We start from the raw sequence: 21,289 nt of genomic DNA, 5'->3' as shown, positions 1-21,289 counted from the left end.
TCTGTAATGACGTAAAAACACAAATTTGTGAGCATTTTCAACCTATTTTTTCGCGGCATGAAAATGCATTACAGAATCACGAAGCAGCCATAAAAGAACTGCAAGCCATTGTTCATGAAAATCATGAGACCTTGTGGGCTAAAATTGACTCAGTTGCATCTACCGATTCGGTTACGCAACTTGCAAAAACTCAGGAAAACTTAAAGGACACAGTAGATACTCTGAAACTTGGTTCAGAAAAACACACTGAGGAAATGTGTTCACTATCGGAGAAAGTAGCCGAACTTTCGGATCAGGTCACTAACTTATCTACAAAGGTAGATGATGATCTGAATGACACAAGACCTGTAGCCTTCACTGACACTGAAGAGTGCGAACAAATTAGGAAATTCAAACAAAATCAGAATCAGATTAATACGCAACACCAAAGAGAAATCCGGGAAGTGCAAGATCAGTTGGCACAAGTAGTACAAGAATTACGTATTTCAGAGGACACTCGCGCCCCAATACGGGAAGAGGGACATACAAATACGGAACAGACACAAAATAACAACACAGGGCACTTCGGAAATTGTGAAAGAAGTTGGCAAGGTACGCCGAATTTTGAGATGGAACCGCCGAAACGACGTAACTATGACCGAGATGCTACTCGCCGACACGATGATTTTGACTATAAGCTGTTCATTACTACACGTAAATTCAAAACATTTAAGAATTCTGCCAACGACATTCATCCACAAGCATGGCTCCATCAATTCTCTCATTGTTTTCCTCCCAACTGGTCGTTGGAACACAGATTAGAATTTATGTGTGGCTACTTGGAGAATGAACCAGGTGTAAGAATGCGATCGGTCATTCACGATTGTCACTGTGAAGGAGAATTTTATCATGCCTTCCTCTCAGCATATTGGTCTCAAGCCACACAAGACCGCGTAAAACATGGTATCATAATGATGAAACATTTCGAACAATCTGAATTCTCCAGTCTTGTGAAATATTTTGAAGACATGTTGCGCAAGAATCAGTACCTGTCAAACCCATACAGCCCCTCAGAACTCATCCGCATTTGCTTAATCAAATTACCTGAACATTTACGACATATTATTTTGGCAGGGCGTTGCAAAGACGACATTGAAGCATTTCAGGGACTGTTACAAGAATTGGAAATTGACACTGACAATCGCGGAATGCGGAAAGAGGAACACAACAATTACAGGTCACATCCGTCGCAATTCCGCGATGAAAGAAGTAATAACTGGACACGACAAGGCTATTCTCACAACACATATCGTGACCAAAACAGACACCACCCGTATGACAAGCGTTGGCAGAGTAGTAATAGTTACAGAGAAAGATCGCATTTCCGTAGAAATGAATATGACAGAGATAACCATAGAAATAGACAATATGGTAACGAAAACAATTATTATCAAGGGAGGCAGAATAACTTCAGACGCAACAGTTCGGCGCAGAGTTACGATTCAGGGAGAAATTCTCCACCACATGACCGACAAACAAGAAACTATGTAAACTACCGACATAACGACAGACCTGAATTCCATCAGAACTGGCGAGCTTTAAACAGAGCTGGGCCCTCTCGAGGAGGTGAATTTGTGGAAGTTAGGCCTCCTAATCCCAGTAACGACGCGCGGCAACAAAGAGACAGACAATGACTCACACCGCAGGCAGCCGCGTGCGCCGGCTGGCTCAGAGAAAAATAACATTGACGCTAACCTTGAGCAAGATTCCAGCATTCTTTACGGACGAATACCGCATGATAATTGCATTCAAGTTGAAATTCTGCGTATTAGGAAGAGTAAAGGTTTACACCACATTTCTCATGTAAAACCATTTATTGACAGATAATCTGCCTTTTAACTTTGTCTTTGCCATAAAACGTTTCACTTCACGTTACTAGTATGCTTTAGAAACTGTTACCATGCAACAATGTTTGAAGTTAAACATCCAATCAAGAACCAAGAGAACTTATTTAAACAGAAATGACGAATGCATTGTTATAGTAAACAGACGTCACAGTGTTATTGTGTGTGTACATTCTTGCTTGTTTGTTGCACGATTACGTAACGACTATAAGGCTCACATACTTAGAACATTTACCAGTACTGCTAATGAGATTTTAATGCAACATTTTGGTTTATTTGAAAATACATTCTGAATTTAAAGTGCTTTCTGAGAGATACCAGATGACACAGAGGTTAGTTTATGTAACAGCTACACGATTTTTATCACGACGCTACTAATGAGTGACAATTTACAATGTTGCTTTTGCGGTGTATCTGTTTTATATCTGCACAGTTTTCTGAATTCTTCTGGAAATCAAAACATGTTTTATTAGTAACTTTTGTGGTATAGCTACAAGGAGACAGCCTTTTCCATAGCACAACAATACGTTACAGCACAGTACTTTCATCATCACAACAATAAGCGTAATAACTAAGATATCTCTACGCAAAGCATTTCACTTTTGTTTATCATGAGGTAAGTACATTGGCTTCTGCAGAACTTAGCTTTTGGAGGAAAATAACGACACTTTCACAGAGATTATCTTACAACAATATGCACATTTAGCGCTACAGGACACGCATTTCAGTGATTAATTTTGTACTTAAAACATTTATTTTTAAAGGTTTTTGAATTACAAAGAAAGTTTTCAGTGATACATTTCGTTTCATTGCTGTAATCTGTAACACCTGAGGGTATAATTACATTAATCCTCAGGGGGGTACACGCTTACTTTGTGTACCATGTGTTTGGCAAGCACAAGGAGCCCTAGCTAATATGGTATTTGCTTATACAACTTTACACATCGGTACCATATTTCTCTAACACACAAATTACACAGCTATCTGATCATTTAACTGAGAGATAAACATGTTTTTTACTACGTCAGTGACACATGTTTACGTAATTACACCGTTGGATAACTTCACACTTATGAAACTGTATTTTGTCTGTACTTTGTAAACTGTTCATATTTTTTCGGAATCATTGTGATACTATGAGAGCTTTGAATGATGTATTTGGTATGAGATCATGATTTTTAAAGTACGTTTGAGGCAGCTGACACTTTTGACATGAGCAGAGAATTATTTTAGGCTTAGAAATTATTGGAGGAAGTTACGACGATTTTCAGATTTGACTGAAGTGTTATGATGTTATTATTACGACGACGATGTGTATTATGTTGTTGAGGAATGTTTATTATGCTACGTATTTCTCACGATGAAATATTGAAGAAGTGTCGACGAATATGTATATGTATAATGAGGTAAGGAATAATGAGTAGTGTTTAGGGACTCTGATTTATGAAAAGGATGTTGGAAACCAAGAAACGTACTTTAAGAGTTATGAAATGTGTGACTGTATCACAATGCTGACGAATATTCTTTTTTTGGACACTTATATTTATAGGATTTTGTTTCTACAGATTTGCAACGCTAATTCTTGACCTGTGAAATATTGTTAAATAGACTGCCACGGTAGCAGAAACTGCTGTCGTAAATATTTCCGTACGACAGTTAAGTGACCACCTGCACGTAATGCGTCGCGGGCACCCAGCTGTGTCAGACGCCTGGAGAAAAAGCCATTATTGCGAGCCCTTTTCAGCGGCACAGGTAGAAAAAAAAAGGGGACGTGGGACGTGTCAAACACCTGGAGAACAAGCCATTAGGGTGTGCCTTTCATCGCTAATGCGACACCCTCGTTACTTGAAAACATATGATTACTCACACTTTGTGCTACTTACTGAAATGCTTATGAATTGATGGGAAATATTCGTACATCTGCACACCTGATTACGACAAGCGTCTTTCTACGAGAGTTGAGAGCTACTAACTTATGAAATGTCACATGACTACTGAATGATATTTTTATGCTTTGCTTTTCATAGTTGCTTATTTCATTTGATACCTGTTTTTCAGCTGTGTTGCAGCACTGCTTTTATAAAATGAAATGCATTTGCTAATGTGAACACTTTCTGTCAACAGATCTATTAAATAATTATTTTATGATCCACATTCTTTAAAAAAAAAAAGGAGCACTTGGAAAGGAAAGAACAATAAGAAGGAAGTAGTAACAGTAACACATAATTTTCTTTTCAAGTACATGGTAATATTTCTTTTTACAATCAGTTGTTGTGGTGCACCACTTTAATTTACATAGACATTAAGATGTGAATATACATTTCCCTTATCTGCATTGTTGTTTTTAGTGTAATATTTTTTCTGCTTGCTCTATGTCATGTTTAGGTATAAGTTGCTGCTGTTTGCCAGGCATAGTGTTATTGAATTTGACTTTTGCTAATTTATACTGTAGCTTGCTTTGCAATTTTCCATTTTTTTCATTGCTGTTTATAATAATTGTTTTACGTGCTGCTGCATTGCCTCATCCCTTAGTTTAGCATCTGAGCTCAGTAGATTTAAGATAGCTTAAGAGGGGGTAGACTATATGAGAAACTGACTATGGAGAATAGGTAAAGAATGCATTGCGAAGTTATATAAAAAGGATTTGGGCCCAAATGAGTATTGTACAATCAGAAATAATTATTTTGAAAGAAATATGAACAGAATACAGAAAGCATGCTTGGATAGGATTTTTTTGGTGGAAACAAAGGATGAAATAAGAGGAAAGATATATGAAGTTTTGGGTTGGACTGCAGTACCAAATGTTACACTGAAAACGAACCCTGTCCTTTCCTATTGGTGTTATCCCACTATGTGTGTGTGTACCCTTGTGTATTTGTTTTCTTCCTGTCTCTGTGTAGTTTCATAGAATTTTTTTCTCTTCTAATACTAAGCTATATTCACTATGATGAGGAATACTGTTATCCTCAAATATAATTGGCATTAATAATATGTTATTTACTTTGTAAAGATGTTAGACATTATTCATTCTGTTTAAATGCTCATGTGTGAAGTTGATGTTTCAATAATTATTCTGATCTTCTATGTATGTACTCATGTCATAATTCCTGTAACACTGACGTATATGTCTATTTCTATTCTTTTGTAAAGCCCCTATTACTACAAATGTTATCTATATTGTTATGTTTTTAATGATGTATTGTGTACCTTTGTAATTGTATTCTTATGTTATAAAATTGTAATTGTCACCAGTTCATGACATTATTAACTTGTTAGTTACATTTCACTGCACACGTTTCTGTTGGTCATAGTACATGGACAATATGTGAGAAGTAGGGACTGTTAGTGTTTGCACGTGTGTTAATAATTCAGCAAGGGACTGGATAACAGCATTGCTGGTTCTAAGGACAATTCCAAAAACTTTGTGAGTGCACAAGTGGTGGTTTATGGACTTGCTATATTATCCGCAAGACTCTTCAATGGTGATTGTGCACCTGCACAGTCACAACAGATGGCTGCTGGCCATCTCTACAAGGACTACAGTGGGTCTGCATCTTTGATGGCCCACCAATACCGTAATCTCTACAAGGACTACAGTGGGTCTGCACCTCTGGTGGCCCACCAATACCACAATCTCTACCAGGACTCCAGTGGGTCTGCTCTGTGATGACCGACCTACCAATACTCTTCAAAATTTCGACTGACTCTGCTGTGGGTTTGCTCTGTTGTGGCCCATTACCTGTCTGCATGTCGAGAGTCAGCACTGTCTTTCCATTGGAAGGACAACACTACTTCTTCAAGACTGCATGGAAATCCACTACTTCCGTGTGCATTTTCTTTTACTGCTCAGACTTTGAGAAAAACACTGCTATTCTCCTGTTATGTACGATTAGGACTGTCTTTATGGACTGTGAGACAATTTTAGCTTTTGACCAACATTGTATCAATAAGTGTGTGCATTTGATATCTTTGTTATTGTAATTATAAAAAATTTTGCCAAATCTGTATTGGCCAGTGCCCAACACCATTTGTAAAAATTTTTGTGGGGAGCATGGGGGCTATGTAAGTAGGCTGTTTATGTTTTCTCTATGTAAGTAGGCTGTTTATGTTTTCTCTATGTAAGTAGGCTGTTTATGTTTTCTTATTGGCAACGTTACGTAGCGCTCAATATGAAAATCACTGGCTGTGCTGTGTGCAGTCTGTGGCTAGTTTGCATTGTTGTCTGCCATTGTAGTGTTGGGCAGCGGCAGCTGTATGTGAACAGCGCGTAGCGTTGCGCAGTTGGAGGTGAGCCGCCAGCAGTGGTGGATGTGGGGAGAGAGATGGCGGAGTTTTGAAATTTGTCATGAACTGCTATATTTATATATGATGATATCAAGGTAAATACATTGTTTGTTCTCTATTAATATCTTTCATTTGCTAACTATCCCTATCAGTAGTTAGTGCCTTCCATAGTTTGAATCTTTTATTTAGCTGGCAGTAGTGGCGCTCGCTGTATTGCAGTAGCTTGAGCAGCGAAGATTTTTGTGAGGTAAGTGATTTGTGAAAGGTATAGTTTAATGTTAGTCAGGGCCATTCTTTTGTAGGGAATTTTGAAAGTCAGATTGCGTTGCGCTAACAAAATATTGTGTGTCAGTTTAAGCACAGTCATGTATAATTGTTCAAAGGGGACGTTTCAACTACTTTTCATTACTTTCGTCTTTCTTCGGTTTACTGTCAATCCATATTCTTACTCATTAGACTATTCATTCCATTCAGCAGATCCTGTAATTCTTCTTGACTTTCACTCAGGATAGCAAGTCTTTAGTGAATCGTATCACTGAAATCCTTCCACCATGAATTTTAATTTCACTCCTGAACCTTTCTTTTATTTCCATCACTGCTTGAAGATGTACAGATTGAACAGTATTGGGGAAAGACACTACATCCCAGTCTTACATCCTTTTCAAACCGAGCACTTCGTTCTTGGTCGTCCACTCTTATTATTCCCTCTTGGCTCTTGTACGTATTGTATATTACCCGTCTCTCCCTATAACTTACCCCTATTTTTCTCAGAATTTCGGACATCTTGCACCATTTTACATTGTCGAACGTTTTTTCCAGGTCGAAAAATCGTATGAATGTGTCTTAATTTTTCTTTAGTCTTGCTTCCATTATCAACCACAACGTCAGAATTCCCTCTCTGGTGCTTTTACCTTTCCTAAAGCGAAACTGATCTTCATCTAACACATCCGCAATTTTGTTTTCCATTCTTCTATATATTATTCTTGTCAAAAACTTGGATGCGTGAGCTGTTAAGGTGGTTATGCAATAATTTTCGCACTTGTCAGCTCTTGCAGTCTTCGGAATTGTGTGGATGATATTTCTCCTAAAGTTAGATGGTACGTCTCCAGACTCATACATTCTACACACCAACGTGAGTGGTCGTTTTTTTTGCCACTTCCCCAATGATTTTAGAAATTTTGATGGAATGTTATCTATCCCTTTTGTCTTATTTGATCACAAGATCTCAGAAGCTCTTTTAAATTCCCATTCTAATACAGGATCTCCTACCTCTTCTAAATCGGCTACTGTTTCTTCTCCCTTACGAAGTTAACTACGTACGAGCATATAGGTCGTTGATCTACTCTCCTGGAAATGGAAAAAAGAACACATTGACACCGGTGTGTCAGACCCACCATACTTGCTCCGGACACTGCGAGAGGGCTGTACAAGCAATGATCACACGCACGGCACAGCGGACACACCAGGAACCGCGGTGTTGGCCGTCGAATGGCGCTAGCTGCGCAGCATTTGTACACCGCCGCCGTCAGTGTCAGCCAGTTTGCCGTGGCATACGGAGCTCCATCGCAGTCTTTAACACTGGTAGCATGCCGCGACAGCGTGGACGTGAATCGAATGTGCAGTTGACGGACTTTGAGCGAGGGCGTATAGTGGGCATGCGGGATGCCGGGTGGACGTACCGCCGAATTGCTCAACACGTGGGGCGTGAGGTCTCCACAGTACATCGATGTTGTCGCCAGTGGTCGGCGGAAGGTGCACGTGCCCGTCGACCTGGGACCGGACCGCAGCGACGCACGGATGCACGCCAAGACCGTAGGATCCTACGCAGTGCCGTAGGGGACCGCACCGCCACTTCCCAGCAAATTAGGGACACTGTTGCTCCTGGGGTATCGGCGAGGACCATTCGCAACCGTCTCCATGAAGCTGGGCTACGGTCCCGCACACCGTTAGGCCGTCTTCCGCTCACGCCCCAAAATCGTGCAGCCCGCCTCCAGTGGTGTCGCGACAGGCGTGAATGGAGGGACGAATGGAGACGTGTCGTCTTCAGCGATGAGAGTCGCTTCTGCCTTGGTGCCAATGATGGTCGTATGCGTGTTTGGCGCCGTGCAGGTGAGCGCCACAATCAGGACTGCATACGACCGAGGCACACAGGGCCAACACCCGGCATCATGGTGTGGGGAGCGATCTCATACACTGGCCGTACACCACTGGTGATCGTCGAGGGGACACTGAATAGTGCACGGTACATCCAAACCGTCATCGAACCCATCGTTCTACCATTCCTAGACCGGTAAGGGAACTTGCTGTTCCAACAGGACAATGCACGTCCGCATGTATCCCGTGCCACCAAACGTGCTCTAGAAGGTGTAAGTCAACTACCCTGGCCAGCAAGATCTCCGGATCTGTCCCCCATTGAGCATGTTTGGGACTGGATGAAGCGTCGTCTCACGCGGTCTGCACGTCCAGCACGAACGCTGGTCCAACTGAGGCGCCAGGTGGAAATGGCATGGCAAGCCGTTCCACAGGACTACATCCAGCATCTCTACGATCGTCTCCATGGGAGAATAGCAGCCTGCATTGCTGCGAAAGGTGGATGTACACTGTACTAGTGCCGACATTGTGCATGCTCTGTTGCCTGTGTCTATGTGCCTGTGGTTCTGTCAGTGTGATCATGTGATGTATCTGACCCCAGGAATGTGTCAATAAAGTTTCCCCTTCCTGGGACAATGAATTCACGGTGTTCTTATTTCAATTTCCAGGAGTGTATAACTTCTTATGAGTGAGTTTGCTAGTATTTAAATACGTGACATAAACGGCCTCTGAACCGTCAAGGCACCGCAGGCCTCGTGTTTGACACACATTTCAACTTGGTGCCTCTACTAGTTCCTGAGGAAAAGGAGTATTAACAGAGGGACCGACAGACAGACGGACAACAAAGTTATTCCACAAGGGTTTCGTTTTTATCAGTATAACCCTAAAAAGGAAAAAAAATGAAGAACACAATATTGGAAGCTAGTCGAAGAAGACTTTTTTGGAGAGAGACAGAATGGACAAAAAAAAAATGTAGGTGAGTGGCTAGCATAATAGGATTGTCATCGTAACGTGGTTGGCTTCAGTCTCACTAATATCATTTTTAAATGTATTCCATATTTCTTAATAAATGCAATGTTAGTTAACCAATACTGAATCATAGAATTTGGAATTAAAATAGCTTTTCACTTTGACTTACCAGTCATATGAAAATAAATTAAAATTTATACAGAATTGCAAAATGCCTTTTTGTTCAATGAAAAAAATTATATGCATCAGTAACACTGTTGAATCTCTAGATATAAAGAAGTATTTTATTCTATATTTGATGTTTCGCATTGTTGTACTATATTTTAATTTATGGTGAAAACATATAAATAGTAACTAATAATAAAAAGATTTAATTTTGACAAAAGAGTTATTATCCAACATTTGTTAATTAAGATTTACATTTGTTAATAAACATGGAATTTAAATAAAAGGGAAAGGAACACTATCATTGAGATTTGAACCACGCAGCTATGATTAGAATCGGATTACGCTACACATTCACCTACTATCGGATATGTTAGAGAAGGCATAATGTTTTGTATTGAGAAGCGTTTGGAAACCTTGTAATCAATCATCCAAGGCCATTTTTGGAGGGTTGTTTTTAATTTTCATAGCTGCATCGTACTGCTTTAGGAAATATGACGTCTGCGCACTGATCATCTTCGAGCCTTCTGTCCAGTTCAGTGAATCGCTTCTTTGCATCAGTTCCTTCGCGAACGACCTACTCCTAGAGTGGGCTGGCTTGGTGCTGACAGAGGTGGGTGTCAGGGAATATTGATGGCGTGGTATCTGTGGGGGTTCTGTGGAACATGCACCCTTGTAATTTTAGAAGTAAATTTCTCTGAGATGCCGAACGTCTTTCTTGTAACGTTTTGTTATTATCTCCATTAGACCTTCGAGCACTGGAGAATCAGTCACACGATCGCTTCATAACTCACCTGGAGTTTATCGGGAGACGTGTGGATGTTGGTCCCTAGGAACAGAAATCCGTGAGCAGGTTGTGTGGTGGGAGACTTGCTGATGGTAGGGGTATCCCTGGAGTCGTGTTGTACATACAAAGTGTGGTGTCACCGCCAGACACCACACTTGCTAGGTGGTAGCTTAAATCGGCCGCGGTCCATTTAGTACATGTCGGACCCGCGTGTCGCCACTGTGTAATCGCAGACCTAGCGCCACCACCAAGGCAGGTCTCGTGATACGAGAGAGCACTCGCCCCAGTTGTACGAGAACCTAGCTACCGCCCAGTTGTACGAGAACCTAGCTACCGACCAGATGTACGAAGCCTTTCTCTCATTAGCCGAGAGACAGAATAGCCATCAGCTAAGTTAATGGCTACGAACTAGCAAGGCGCCATTTGTATCAGTGCCTATAGCTTACGAGTATTCAAGAGAGATGTATTCCAAGGACTAATAAAAAGATAAGTAATAAGCATCTACATACTTTTCTTCTTATTCATTTATAAGTTCTCATGTTCCAGACTTCACGCCCGTCTGCTTTAGCCGTGCGTGCCCTATCGGCTACAGCGTCAGTGTAGCTTGCATTTTCAGCCATCTAAACTTCACGGTGTCGGCCCAGATACCGACGCAACACAAAGTTGTAATTTTAGTAGCGAACCTTTCAGTGGTGCACGACAGCTCCCTTGTAGCGTCATAACTAAAATTTGACGAGCATCTATGGAACGCTGTTGGGCTCACACTTCAAAACTCAGGCGATATGGGCGACCCTACTTTGATTTTTTTCTATCTGGTCTGTTAATCTCACATGCTAACAGTCCCATACCGACAAACAGTACTCAAGAATGGATCGAACAGGGGTTTGCAGGGCGGCTGGAATTTCTCAGTAGGTACACAGGGGTCATGTACATCTGTATCTACTTCTACATGCGTACTCAGCAAGCCATCATATGGTGCATGATGGAGGAAATCTTGTACTGCTACGAGTCATTTCCTCTCTCGCGAATAGATAGAGGGAAAAGCGGCTGTCTATATATCTCCTACGATCTTTAATTTCTCTTGTATTATATTTATGGGCCTTATGCGAAATGAACGTTGGCGGCAGTAGAATAATTGTGCAGTCAGTTTCAACTGCTGGTTCTCTAAATATTCTCAGCAGTTTTCTACAAAAAGAAAGCCGTCTTCTCTTCAGTGATTCCCAATTCAATTCTCAAAGCAACTTCATAACCCTCATATTTTGATCGAATCTACCGGTAACAAATGTAGCAGCCCACCTCTGAACTGCTTGGATGGCGCCCGTTAATCTGACCTGGTGGGGATCCCAAAACACTTCACCAAATCGCAAGAATGGGTGGCGCTAGTGTTCTGTAAGCGGTCTCTTTTACAGGTGAACCACACATTCCCAACATTCTCTCAATAAACCGAAGTCGACCATTTACCTTCCTTAATACCGTCGTTACGTGGTCATTCCATTTCATGTCGCCTAGATATTCAATCGACGTGATGTGTAAAGTAATACACTACTAATGCTGTGCCCGAAAGTTACGGATTTGTTTTTCGCACCCATCTGGATTAACTTATATTTTTGTGCGTGTAGAGCTAACTATCATTCATCACACCAATTAGAAATTTTGTCTAAGTCGTCTTCTATCCTCCTGGAGTAACTGAACGACGACATCCTGCGCCTGTAAATGTATGTATGTACAGGATGAGTCCGCGATGATGTTACAGACTTTCTAGGATGATGGGAAAGGATAAACGTACCAATTTGAGGTGAGGGTCCCTGTACCGGAAACGAACGAGTCGAACGTTACAAGAGGAAATCATTCTGATACCTCTTGTAGTGGAATACATGTGCCGGTAGTGTGGTTGCTTAGACTGTAGGATAGGCAACGTTCAGAGATGGTAGTGTGGACTGATAGCCTTGGAGGACCCAGCCCTGACAAAACTCTGCCATCTGGTGAGCAAGATGTATGAGACAGGCGAAATACCCTCAGACTTCAAGAAGAATATAATAATTCCAATCCCAAAGAGAGCAGGCGTTGGCAGATGTGAAAATTACCGAACTAACAGTTTAATAAGTCACGGCTGCTAAATACTAACACGAATTCTTTACAGTCGAATGGAAAAACTGGTAGAAGCCGACCTCAGGGAAGATCAGTTTGGATTCCGTGGAAATGTTGGAACACGTGAGGCAATACTGACGCTACGACTTTCTTAGAAGATAGATTAAGGAAAGACAAACCTACGTTTCTAGCATAATGTGGACCTAGAGAAGGCTTTTGACAATGTTGATTGGAATACTCTCTTTCAAATTCTAGAGGTGGCAGGAGTCAAATTCAGGGAGCGAAAGCCTATTTACAATTTGTACAGAAACCAGATGGCAGTTACAAGAGCCGGGGGGCATGAAATGGAAGCAGTGGTTGGGAAGGGAGTGAGACAGGGTTGTAGCCTATCCCCGATGTTATTCAATCTGTATATTGAGCAAGCAGTGAAGGAAACAAAAGAAAAATTCGGAGTAGGAATTAAAATCGCTAGAGAGAAAATAAAAACTTTGAGGTTTGCCGATGACATTGTAATTCTGTCAGAGACATACAAGGACCGAGACGAGTAGTTGAACGGAATGGACTAGAAAGGAGGATACAAGATGAACATCAACAAAAGCAAAACAAGGATAATGGAATGTAGACGAATTAAATCAGGTTATGCTGAAGGAATTAGATTAGGAAATGAGACACTTAAAGTAGTAAATGCGTTTTGCTATTTGGCGAGCAAAATAACTGATGATGGTCAAAGTAGAGAGGATATAAAATGTAGACTGTCAATGGCAAGGAAAGCGTTTTAGAAGAAGAGAAATTTGTTAACATCGAGTGCAGATTTAAGTATCAGGAAGACGTTTCTGAAAGTATTTGTTTGGAGCGTAGCCATGTATGGATGTGAAACCTGGACGATGAATAGTTTAGACAAGAAGAGAATAGAAGATTTCGAAATGTATGCTACAGAAGAATGCTGAACATTAGATAGGTAGATCACGTAACTAATGAGGAGGTATTGAATAGAATTGGGGAGAAGAGAAATTTGTGGCACAACTTGACTAGAAGAAGCGATCAGCTGGTAGAACATGTTCTGAGGCATCAAGGGATCATCAGTTTAGTACTGGAGGGCAGCTTGGAGGATAAAATCGTAGAGGGAGACCAAGAGTTGAATACACTAAGCAGATTCAGGGGATGTAGGTTGCAGTAGGTACTAGGAGATGACGAAGCTTGCACATTATATATAGTTGTATGGAGAACTGCATCAAACCAGTCTCTGGACTGAAGACCACAACAGCAACAACAACAACAACAACAACAACACTGTGCTCCAAGACAAGAAAAAATGTCCAGTAAACATGGGCTTAACAATGCATACCTATGGATCTATGGGCTGTTGTTCAGTAGAGAAGATAAGTTTCACAATAGCGAAGATGAACAAGTGCTCATGGCTCCTCAGGTATGCATTTTAGAGCCCGTACTTGCTAGACATTTTTTCCTTGTTTTGTTCCACGCTACCACCTCTGAAAGTTGCCTATACTTCAATCTAAGCAACAACAGTACCAGCACGTGTATTCCACTATCATAGGTATCAGAATGATTTTCCCTTGTAACTTTCGACTCATTCGTTTCCGGTAAGGGACCCTTACCTCAAATTGATACATTTATAGGTCTCCATCATCCTTGATATTCAACGGGGAGGAGCACACACAGAACTGCTGAAGAGTCTTAACAAATCTCTATTTGCAACGCGAATTGTGTCAGACATAGAGGATATAAAAATGAAAAAGCTGCCATATTATGCTTACTTTCATTCCATAACGTCATATGGGATTATTTTTAGGGGTAATTCATCAAGCCAAGCTAAAATTTTCCGCGCACAAAAACGTACAGTAAGATATGTGGTGTGGACCTAAGAACATCCTGCAGAAGCTTGTTTAGGGTACTCGTGATACTAACTACTGCCTCCGAATATATTTATTCCTAAATGAAATTTGTAATTAAAAATATATCACTTTTTCAAACCAACAGCTCAGTTCATGAAATCAATAATAGAAATAAGAATAATCTTTACAAGGATTTAACGTCACTTACTCTTGTACAAAAAGGTAAGCATTATTCAGGAACACATATTTTCAATAACTTGCAAGCACCCATAAAAGCTTAACAACCAATGAAATTCAGTTTAAGAGAAGCCTACAGGATTTATTAGTGGCCAACTCCTTCTACTCTATTGATGAATTTCTCAGTAGAACCAACTTTCTTCGCTTTGTGATAGATGGCGCTGTAATAGTCACAAACGTATAAATACGTGGCATCACTTAACATTCCGCCAGTGCGGATTGTGTTTACTTCGTGATACATTACCCGTGTTAAAATGGGCCGTTTACCAATTGCGGAAAAGGTCGATATCATGTTGATGTATGGCTATTGTGATCAAAATGCCCAACGGGCGTGTGCTATGTATGCTGCTCGGTATCCTGGACGACATCACTCAAGTGTCCGGACCGTTCGTCGGATAGTTACGTTATTTAAGGAAACAGGAAGTGTTGAGGCACATGTGAAACGTCAACCACGACCTACAACAAATGATGATGCCCAAGTAGGTGCTATAGCTGCTGTCGCGGCTAATCCGCACATCAGTAGCAGACAAATTGCGCGAGAATCGGGAATCTCAAAGACGTCGGTGTTGAGAGTGCTACATCAACATCGATTGCACCTGTACCATATTTCTAAGCGCCAGGAATTGCATGGCGACGACTCTGAACGTCGTGTACAGTTCTGCCACTAGGCACAAGAGAAATTACGGGACGATGACAAATTTTTTGCACGCGTTCTATTTAGCGACGAAGCGTCATTCACCAACAGCGGTAACGTAAAGCGGCATAATATGCACTTTTGGGCAACGGAAAATCCACGATAGCTGAGACAAGTGGAACATCAGCGACCTTGGCGGGTTAATGTATGGCGCTGCATTATGGGAGTAGATAAATGCCGGCGGCGTTGTTGTCGCGCGTTAATATCTAAACAGCCGGCGTCGGCTTCTAAACGGTGCAGTGTATGCCGATTTCCTACGTAATGTTCTACCAGTGTTATTACAAGATGTTTCACTGCATGACAGAATGGCGATGTACTTCCAACACGATGGATGTCCGGCACATAGCTCGCGTGCAGTTGAAGCGGTATTGAATAGCATATTTCATGACAGGTGGATTGGTCGTCGAAGCACCATACCACGGCCCGCACGTTCACCGGATCTGACGTCCCCGGATTTCTTTCTTTGGGGAATGTGGAAGGATATTTGCTATCGTGATCCACCGACAACGCCTGGCAACATGCGTCATCGCATTGTCAATGCATGTGAGAACATTACGGAAGGCGAACTATTCACTGTTGAGAGGAATGTCGTTACACGTACTGCCAAATGCATTGAGGTTGACGAACATCATTTTGTGCATTTATTGCATTAGTGTGCTATTTGCAGGTAATAACGCTGTTACAGCAAACGTTCTCAGAAATGATAAGCTCACAAAAGTACATGCATCATATTGGAACAACCGAAATAAAATGTTTAAACGTACCTACGTTCTGTATTTTAATTTAAGAAACCTACCTGTTACCAACTGTTCGTCTAAAATTGTGAGCCATATGTTTGTGACTATTACAGCACCATCTATCACAAAGCGAAAAAAGTGGTCCAACTAAAATATTCATATTTCTTCACGTACTACACGAATATGTAAAACTTCTGCATAATTTCATTGCAGTAATGTGTTCATTGTAAATAAGTATTTTAGTAGTTCTATTACATGTTTATTATCTTATAAATAAAAAAACTTTTTTATTTTAAATTCAGTGCATTAGTGTTTGTAAAATGTTTCCGTCATATAGTGATCATTAAGAAAATGACGACCATTCCACTTGGGACCTGTGGAAGGCACATCAGCTTATTTGTTTCAGTTGTAAAAATTGCCATATATTATTGCTTTTCTGACATGTTCTACATCCTGGAGGACCTCCTCACTACAGATCAATTGGAATGATAGCAAATCTGATCTAATCTAATCTGATCTGAAAGTTTATAACATCATCATGGAATCACCCTGTGCATACATATATTTATAGGAGGTATTGAATAGAATTGGGGAGAAGAGAAATTTGTGGCACAACTTGACTAGAAGAAAGGATCGGTTGGTAGGACATGTTCTGAGGCATCACGGGATCACCAATTTAGTATTTGAGGGCAGGGTGGAGGGTAAAAATCGGAGAGGGAGACCAAGAGATCAATACACTAAGCAGATTCAGAAGGATGTAGGTTGCAGTAGGTACTGGGAGATGAAGAGGCTTGCACAGGATAGAGTAGCATGGAGAGCTGCATCAAACCAGGCTCTGGACTGAAGACCACAACAACAACAGTGTGGACCAAGACAAGAAAAAATATCCAGTAAGTATGGGATTTTAAATGTATACCTAAGGATCTATGGGCTGTTGTTCAGTAGAGAAGATGTGTTTCACAATAGCGAAGATGGACAAGTGCCCATGGCTTCAGAGGTATGCATTTTAGAGTCCGTGCTTGCTAGAGATTTTTCCCTTGTTTCTTGCCACACTACCACCTCTGAAAGTTGCCTATACTTCAGTCTAAGCAAAAACAGTACCGGCACGTATATTCAACTATCATAGGTATCAGAATGATTTTCCCTTGTAACTTTCGACTCGTTCGTTTCCGGTACGGGGACCCTTACCTCAAATTGATACGTTTATCCTTCCCCATCATCCTAGAAAGTCTGTAACATCATCGCGGAATCACCCTATATATATATATATATATATATATATATATATATATATATATATATACAGGCGCCGGAATTTATATAACTTTGACGCTCTGTCTCGTCGTTGGGGTGACGTTTCCGGACATGGATTCCTATGTAAATCGTGATCTACCAAGTCCCCTATATAACCACTAGAAAAGAGTGACACGAGTTGTGGACCACCCTGTATATCCAAATCAATTCTCCGCAAGCAGCCTCGAGGTGCGAGGCGGAGGAGTCAGCGGCTGAAGACCGGGAGGGTGCGGGCGAGCTGAGGTGTGTGGCGGAGGGTGCGGACGGCAGTCGTGGGGTTTTGCGCGCCGGGCGGCGAGCTGTATCGACCGCGGCCGCGGCAGCAGGCGCCGACGCCGGCTGTTTAGATATTAACGCGCGACAACAACGCCGCCGGCACTTATCGAATTAGGGGCCGCCGCCGCCGCCGCCGCCGCCACACGGACGCCCGGCGCTGCGACGCCTCAGCCGCCTCGCTGCACGGAGCGTCGCACGCGACCCCCGCCTGCCAGCTAATCGCCGCGCGCTCCAGTCTTCACCCGGCCGACGTCAACTAGTTCTTAATCACTCCTATGGAATGGTCAGACTTGTCATGTCGAAACATGTATCGATGTGTATATCACTATTAGTTAACCGTGAAAAAGGTCCGCCCTTACACTGAAGCGTCAAAGAAACTGGTACAGGCATGCGTCTTCAAATACAGAGATATGTAAACAGGCAGAACATGGCCCTGCAGTCGGCAACTCATATATAAGACAACAAGTGTCTCGCGCAGTTGTTAGATCGGTTACTGCTGCTACAATGCCAGGTTATCAAGATTTAATTTTAATAATCAACAGCCTCAGTTGCACCGTTTACGTAGAATTTACCTAGGTTTCAGTCGGGATAACCCGACCTTCTTCAGAATAACAGGAACTACCGTTTTTCCATAGTGGACATCGTCAAGCTAAAACTACAAATCCATAAAGTATCGTCAGACTATAAAAACTTATCTGAAACTTGCCTCGGCCCCACTTCGCGACCGCGATGCGGCAGCCACGAGTGCTGTACTGGAACTGACCGTAGTGTCATGAGGCCCTCCTAGGCAGGCACAATACCTTGCGCCTGCACATAAACTGTATGATAGTTATTTGTTGGGACAAGACGTGAACTTAACTTGAATTTACTAGTAAAGTGAAATAAAAGGTATAGCTAACCAAGTGCTTAACAATTACGTCTTAAAAATTTCTAGACCTAGTCATAATAATGACTATGTTGGCTTTATAGTATCCTTCCCACTCCTAAGTTCTTTTTAGATGATTAAACTTCGTGCTTAAGCACAAAAATTTTCCTAGATAGGCCATACCTTGTAAGCACATGACATTTTCCTCGTATCATGATTAATGGATACTTCATAAATGTTGAGACAGTCGATCTAAGTACGTTCTGCACAGGATAACATATACGCCCTTTTCCTCAGCTATATCTTTTATTTCACTTTATTAGTGTACCGTGAATATCAGGAATCCGGTAAAACATCAAATCTCCGACGTTGCTGCGGCCGGAAAAAGATTCTACAAGAACGGGACCAACGACGACTGAAGAGAATTGTTCAACGTGACAGAAGTGCAACCCATCTGCATATTGCTGCAGATTTCAATGCTGGACAATCGACATGTGTCAGCGTTCGAACCATTTAACTAAACATCATCGATATGGGCTTGCGGACCCGAACGTTCACTCGTATAGCCTTGATGACTGCACGACACGAAGCTTTACGCCCCGCCTGGGCCCGTCAACACCGACATTCGACTGTTGACGACTGGAAACATGTTACCTGGTCGGAGGAGTCTCGTTTCAAATTGTATCGACTGGATGGACGTATGCGGGTTTGGAGACAACCTCATGAATCCATAGACTGTGCGTGTCAGGAGGGGACTGTTCAAGCTGTTAGAGGCTCTGTAATGGTGTGAGGCGTGTGCAGTTGGAGTGATATTGGATCCCTGATTCGTCTAGATACGACTCTGACATGTCACACATACGTAAGCATCCTGTCTGACCACCTGCATCCATTCATGTCCATTGTGCATTCCGATGGACTTGGGCAATTCCAGCAGGACTATGCGACACCCCACACGCCAGGAATTGCTACAGAGTGGCTGCAGGAACACTCCTCTGAGTTTAAATACTTCCGTCGGCCACCAAACTGCCCACACATGAACATTATTGAGCATATCTGGGATGCCTTGCAACGTGCTGCTCAGAAGAGATCTCAACCCCCTCGTACTCGTATGGATTTATGGACAGCCCTGCAGGATTCGTGGAGTCGGTTCCCTCCAACACTACTTCAGACATTAGTCGAGTGCATGCCCCGTAGTGTTGCCGCACTTTACTTGCACGCTGGCGTCCTACACGATATTGGGCAGTTGTGGCAGTTTCTTTGGCTTTTCAGTGTGAAATTGTAGCTGCTGACATAAAGTGTTAGTCACCTGAACAAAATCACAAAAACGGTTCTTTTTCTTGCTTGGCGTTTGCAGTGTAGGTTGGCCACCTCCGGGAGATCGCGAGTCGCAGGCTCTTAGTATGGTGAGCACATTTTCGGCATGTGCGACCGCCTGTTTGGAGCCTTCATGGAAGAGGAATATCGCTGCGTTTGTTTTGGCGTAAAAGGGAAACCATGCAAAGGAATTACAGACATTGGCTACGAGCGGGCATTGATTGAATTCGATGGGGAAAGTTGAAAAGTTGTGCCGGACCGGGATTCGAACCCAGGTCTCCTGCTTACTAGGGAGATGAGTTCACCACTGAGCCATGTGGCCTTGGCACATGTCCGAAAGAACAGACACCATGCAAAATCCCGCAGCTGTGAAGCATTAAAAGTAAACTGAAGGGCATCGGTGCTGTCAGCTGCAGCAGGACATTACGCGGAATCAGCGGCTGCGAGTGAAAAACGTTACGTTCACCTGTGAACAGAGCGACGTGGAAACAGGAATGTATAGACGCAGCAATTCAGAAACCACGTGTAGTAAACAAAGCGTTTGGGATATCGAAAATGGCTCTGAGCACTATGGGATTTAACTTCTCAGGTCATCAGTCCCCTAGAACTTAGAACTACTTAAACCTAACTAACCTAAGGACATCACACACATCCATGCCCGAGGCAGGATTCGAACCTGCGACCGTAGCGGTCACGCGGTTCCAAACTGAAGCGTTTAGAACCGCACGGCCACACCGGCCGGCGTTTGGGATATCGCCTGGACCCATAGCGTGTACCCTTTGTAAGAGAGTACGGATGTGATGGTTGCTCACGCAGGAAGTCTCAGACGATATTGTGACTAACACCCATTTCACGCGCACGTGTTCGAGTGGTCGTTGACGGGTTGACGGGTTCCCCTCCCCTGACAAATTCGGGCGAGCAGCGTTGCCGTGGAGCACCACAGCCTTGCCTCCTCACTGTGGAGGCACCTGTTTCTCGGAGCCGCTCCGTAACTTGTGCAAAAAGTTTGAGCGATGGGGTGCTGCGATGCGGAAAACGTTCGTGATACAACCAGCAAGCTGCTTTTCCACTATTTCGAGCTTTGACGTACACAAGGAGCCTGTCTGTGTATTCCGAAAATGTGTACCGAATGGTACGTGGGTTCCCTTGTTCGTACCACACACACCCACCATATCTTGGATAGCATAGAAGAGGAAGCGCGATGGAATCATGGTTGGTAGTCACAATTTGTAATTAAGACAGTTTATTGACATTACGCCTTTTAAGGAATTTGGCAATTACAAATCGTGGACGAGCCATTAGATAAAGCTCTGCAAATACAGTTAGAAACCCAACGTACTCAGTGATCAAATAAACAGTCCCTTAAGAGAAAGTTATAAAAAACTTAATGTGCCAGGCATTTATAGAAACCTTAAGCATACCATTTATCAATTACTTCACATAGCCACTTCATCAAACTCCTTAAAACCAGTTATTACATTAAGATGGCCACACTTAAAATATTCTTCACTAAAATACCCTTATAAGCTTACTATTTCTGTGCATCAAAGAAGCACTTGTTAAAAGGTCAATTACAAACTTAACGTTGCCGGGCATTAATACCCCTAGCTTTATTTTCTCTCATTAAGAAAACACAATTACTGACAAACTTCAGAAATTGAAACTCTCTTATAGCATTTACCTCAAAATAGATATAATGGAAACAGTTACCAATAAAGGGAGACTTAAACACTAGTGCCAAGCTAAGTTCCAG

At 42.2% G+C, this 21,289-nt stretch overlaps 1 protein-coding gene across 1 annotated transcript in view; it reads left to right on the top strand.

Moving 5' to 3' along the window:
• LOC126424676 (transcription factor HES-1-like) overlaps positions 1 to 21,289 on the top strand; it is a 416,528-nt gene that overhangs the window by 179,240 nt on the left and 215,999 nt on the right. The window lies entirely within an intron of this gene.

This window comes from Schistocerca serialis, chromosome 10, assembly GCF_023864345.2.
Source record: "Schistocerca serialis cubense isolate TAMUIC-IGC-003099 chromosome 10, iqSchSeri2.2, whole genome shotgun sequence".
Taxonomy (NCBI): Eukaryota; Metazoa; Arthropoda; class Insecta; order Orthoptera; family Acrididae; genus Schistocerca; species Schistocerca serialis.
This window is presented reverse-complemented; position numbering and strand designations above follow the sequence as displayed.